This window comes from Coturnix japonica, chromosome Z, assembly GCF_001577835.2.
Source record: "Coturnix japonica isolate 7356 chromosome Z, Coturnix japonica 2.1, whole genome shotgun sequence".
NCBI classification, from domain to species: Eukaryota; Metazoa; Chordata; class Aves; order Galliformes; family Phasianidae; genus Coturnix; species Coturnix japonica.
Window position 1 is genome coordinate 2580932 of NC_029547.1, and position 5585 is coordinate 2586516.

Genomic DNA, 5585 nt, shown 5'->3' on the forward strand with positions numbered 1-5585 from the left:
AAAAAAAAAAAAAAAAAAAGCAAAACCCAAAACCCGCGACGAGAAAAAGGCTGCTTTGGCGGCGAGGAAGCTGTTCTCTTTATTCTGGCTCTCGTCTCCGGAGCGGGGCCCGTGCTGGTGCCGGAGCTCCGGCGGGCTGCGGAGCTGCGGCCGCCCGCTCCCCCTTCCTCCGCGCTGCTCCGCGCCGCCCCGCGCCGCCCCACGCCGCTCCGCGGCGGGCCGCGCCGGAGGAGGGCAGGGGGAGGCGGGGGAGAAGCCCCGCTTTCCTAACGGGAGCGGGATCGGTGCTCTCGCACACACCCACCCACCCACCTCTCCCTGCTCAGAGCTCGGGAAGGGGGTCGGCAGGGGGCAGCTTTTTGCACCCCGCTAGATTTATTATTTGATTTATTATTGTTATTATTATTATTATTATTATTATTACCTTTTTCTCTCTTTTATTTTGTCTTTTTGGACTGGTTCACCAATACCCCCCGCCCCTCTTCTCCACAAGGGACGGTGATTTGTTTAAGCAGATTTGAGGGCTGATGGCTCCGTTTCTCTCTTTGCCCTGTTTCTCTCGCTCCCGGAGTCCTGCTGCACTGAGTTGGGGCGGGGGACTGAGGGGGTGGGGGGGAGGGGGTGGCGGGAATCCAGGGGGAGAATAAATGGTAACGATCAAGCACACACACACACTCACACACACACACACACGTTCACACTCGGTGTGGCTGCAGCAGTGCTCAGCCCTGGGTTAATGTACTCAACAGTGCCACTACCTGACACAACAGCAGCAGTGATGGGGGCAGGGGAGAAAAGGCAGAGGAGGTGAGAGGCTCAGGTTGGAGCTGTTTAGCCCACCTCAGCTATTTCTCTCCCACTCCCCCCACACATGCCATGTCACAACACAGCTGCTGCAGATTCACTCCCTGCACAGGAGATCTTCATGGTGCGGTGATGGATGGTCAGGCTTGACATGAAAAACACATCGCTGGGGTTGGAGAGGACAGACAAGGACTCTCAACACCTTTGGCAAGGTGAGGATTAAAGACCACCTCCCTCCTCACATTAACCATCAGTAATAGTGCACAAACACAGCACAAATTCAGCTCTGGGCTGGAGGATGTGTATGCAACAGCTGTGCAAAGTCCAGTTCCTTTGCCTTTTGCTTTCCCATCCTTGCTCTGTACGATGCTGTTTTTTGAGTTGCTGGTTTTGCAGACCTTTACTCACGAGAGTAAATTGTTACCATGTCTAAATAATCAGATGGGTGAGGAGGAGGAACCCCCAGAGAAGGGAGCATTTGTGGGATGAAGCTGTGGAAGTGTACATACAGGAGAAGGGGGCATTGAGAGGGCTTTTGGAGTGGCCTGTCTGAGTACTTCAGTGTGTCTGATGGCAGTAATGGTGCCACTGTCATATGCTGCCATCCCCACCCCAAAGCATTGTAGGAGGCTCAAAGCACACAGAGTTTCTCCCCTTTGCTCCAGTACAAATAACAACAAGTTGTCATCTGAGTGACCTGAATTCAGGGTCAGCTGATGCAAGGACTGCACTACTTGACCCTCAGCAGCTGTGAAGGTTGTATTTGTATGTCATAGTCCCTTAAATGCAGAGTGAGGCACATGCTCTTCTACAACATACACCCTGATATAGCACCAACTGAGTAGGAGAGCTCTATATGACCAAAGAGATACCAGCATGCCCATCACCACCACTCTGGTAGGTGGGTGAGTATTGGTCTTAGCCCCATTGTGCTTTCTGGGAACAAGCTTCCCCGAAAAAAGCTCTTAAATAAAAATCATTCCAAACCATTATTTCCCTTTGGATTCCTCCACATCACTCACCTCTGCCATACTGCTGGCAAATGATGTGCCTGGATAGAGGCAAATCCCAAACTGATGTGATGCAGTAGAAGTAATGGGCTGCATGCATACTTCTTCTCCCCTGGTCCTTCTATCCTGCTTCTCACCACAAACAGTGGAGCACAAATAAATCAATAAGGTACACAGAAATAAACTACAGCCAACAGATCACCCCTCCCTCTATCTCAAACAAATGCACGTCCTGAAAACTTTTGAATCAGAAATGTCACACCAAAATTGTTGACATTTCTGATTGAAACCAAACAAGCATTGTCGTTTTGAATCAGCGCTTTGACACCGAGTAGAGCCTTGTTTGTTTAAATTAAATCGCCCAACTGGAGCTACATTTTGTCATTTTGTATCTGAATGAAACAAAGAGAAACAGTTTCGACATTTCTTGGCAGAGCTTAGAGTGACATTTTCCTGTGAAGGATTTTGGTTTTGAAAAGTTTTGGCAGGTAAATCTTCAGTGCCAAAGAGCTCCACTGACCCTCATCTTCCTCCTTGGAAGAAGCCAACACACATGATTATGAAGCAGTTGACTTGATCAGATTAACACAGAAAACTGAATTCTGGAGGAAAATGCTCCAAAGGGGACAATAACAACAATATCAGTTTTGGTTATTCCTCTGTTAGAAAATACGGTTTTGTTTATATTCAAAAAGTTTTGGAAAAACTGGCTCTAAACCCTTTGCTCCTTTTGCTTGCCTTCTCTCCTCTAGCCTCCTTTTATATTTATTTATTTATCTATCTAAGAAGTCCCGATGAATTCATTTCAAACCAAGAAGTTCAATTTGGGAAGCAATTGAGATAATAACTTACTTAATGCTTGCTTACTTTGAAGACATGGGGGAGTACAGCTCCCTCCCCTTTTCTCCCCCCTAAACAAAGAAAAGGAAAAAGGAAAATGAAATGGAAAAGGAAAAAGGAAAAAAAAATTAAAAATAAGAAAGGAAGGAAAGAAGGAAGGGGAAAAACAGCGGAAGGAAAGGAAGGAAGGAAGGAAGGCCTTTTCCCCTCGCCCGTTCCCCCTGCCCGTCGACAGGAAGGAAGGAAGAACAGGAAGGAAAGGATAAGGAAGGAAGGAAGGGACCAAGGAAGGAAGGAAGGCAAAGGAAGGAGAAAGAAAGAAAGGAAAACGAAAGAAAGAGACAGAAATCGAAGAAAGAAAAGAAAGATAAGAAGAGCAAGAACAGAAAGCAAAAGAAGAAAGAAAGAAAGAAAGAAAGAAAGATTGAATGGAAAATAACACATAGGAAAAAAAAATAAAGACAAAAAAGAAAAGTAAAAACAGAAGGAAGATAAACAAGAAAATAGAAAAGGAAGAAGAAAAGACAATAAATAAGAAGGAAAAAAGAATACGAATAAAGAAAGAAAAGGGGGAACAACGGAAAAAAAAGGGAGAAAAGGAATGATAACAGAAAGGAAGAATCAAGAAAAAGAAAAAAAGGTTCAGACCTGTTTTAAGAAGTTTTTTTTTGGTTGAAACCCAAGTTATTCTCAATGCCTCTGTAATTGCATGAAATTATGAACAAAAGATTAAAACCTTTTAATTACTTTAAGGTCACCAAGTCTGACTATGTCCATGGGACATAATTTCATTAAGCAAAAAACATTCTAGTGAGTGATACATGCTCTACTAGATGTTTGCATAAATATCATCACAGGTCAGGGTGACATAAGTGCATTCGTTAACTCTCTTCTAGAGTTAGAACATTTTCTGCTCTTCCTAAAAGATTCTGTCCAGAACAGGTCCCGAAGGGAGTTAGTACAATCAGAGTGGTTCCATCTAACAGCATGAGTTTCTCTTTTACTTCATTCTATTTCACGTTAAAGAACGATCCATGGATTTCATGAAGCATTGTTTGTTGATTTGGTGTCACGTTCGACATGCTCATTTTCCTTCTTTCTTTTTTTTTTTTTTTTTTTTTATGTTTTTATGTTTCATAATGCATGGTGCACCCATCAGCCATGTATTTTTTTATAGTAATCAAGCATATTGAGCTAAAATATTAATAAATAAGTCTCTTCTGGGTTGAGCGTGAGTATGATTAATGTATCAAAAAGTTTCTTCTCGGGTATTAGTGTAAGATCGAACTAGAAAAAATAAAGTAATGAACAGTTGATTTTGGAAGTTTCTGAATTAAGACATATGTTAACGTGACAAGCTTCACAGCAATACCCCAATCATTAAAAAAGGAAACTGATTATCATACGTCTGTAATAAAGTAAAATACAGTTAACAGTTTTCATTCTCATGCTGAGTCTCTGTAATCTTGTCAGGGCTTTGTGGAGATTTCATATCAGTTAGAAACATCTGTTTTTCTATCTGTTCTGTTCTGTTCTGTCATCCATCCTAATCCTTCCTCCATCATCCCATCACCAGTTCAATCATCCCACTATCTTCTATCTTCCATCTATCTTTCATCTATCATCTTCCATCTATCTATCTAATCTATCTTATCTATCCTCTATCTATCTATCTATTCTATCTATCTATATCCTTATCTATCTACTTACCTACCTGACACTTAACCTGTCCATCATCCCTCATGTATCATGCAATATGGTCCTGTAACACATGCATTGTCTATCCTAACTATTCTATCAATTTGTTTACCTCTTCATCATCCATGCCATTCCATCATCCCATCCATCCATCGATCATCCATCCTCCATCCATCCATCCACATCCATGTAATCCACTCGTCTATCCTCTTCCATGCATCCATGCATCATCCTCCATATGCAGCATCCATCCATGCATCTTATCACCTCAATACATCCATTAATCTATTTATTACATCTATCATCACATATCATCTCTTAGACATCACTGGTAAGCATACACGAGTCTCACTGCAGTGATAAGCATGAAAGATTATATTGAGAACAGGTGAAAACGGGAGAACTACTGAAGTACTTCAGTCTTTCAATTTGTTTTCTTCAAGAATCTGAAATTCAACTGTTGGAACAATTGGTCTTAAAAATAGAAATACATGATTTAAAATCTGCTCTTTCATTTTGTGAATCCCTACAGACTTGTGGGATTTGAATTTAAACATTGTTGTGTGAACAAGGCAGCCAAGAAACAATAAATTTCGGGGCAACGGGCTGGAATGCAGTGCAAAACTAATTTAAGAAACACAACTCTCCTCTTTTGGTGATTCCCACAGAATTTATGTATGCTTATTCCTTGGCATTCAACTAATCATTTACCTTCTGTAGTTGTGCTCTTTCTACTCAGCATTCTCCTTCATGACAGGATGTCTGCAATCCTAAATTCTATAATACAAAAGAACATTTATCTATTTTCCTCTCCTCTCAATTTCTCAGCCAACAATTAGAAGAAGACATTGTACTTAGGAAACATCATTACTCGCGTGTGGGAAATTCTCCTTGCGAGGCTCATTTCAATGTAGACAATTTCTTGCCTAGTTCTCTCAGCCCTCTCTCCACTTACAGAGCGAGTGAATTTGATACATTATCGTGATAAGGCTGTCGCACAAAAGTTGTGGAAATCCGTGATTGCCATGCCACTTGCTGACACACACGTCGGGTCCTAGCATGAGGACCATCTTTGGCCTTTTCCACCGGATGCTTCAGACGTGATGTCCTTCTTGACACCGTTGAAGATGTTTGATAACTCCTGGTTAGTCGCTGCTATTCTCGGTTTTGTTCTACTCTAACACTTTTTTTGGGGGTTTTTGATTATTTGCAGTCTTTTCATAGCGCGCGTAA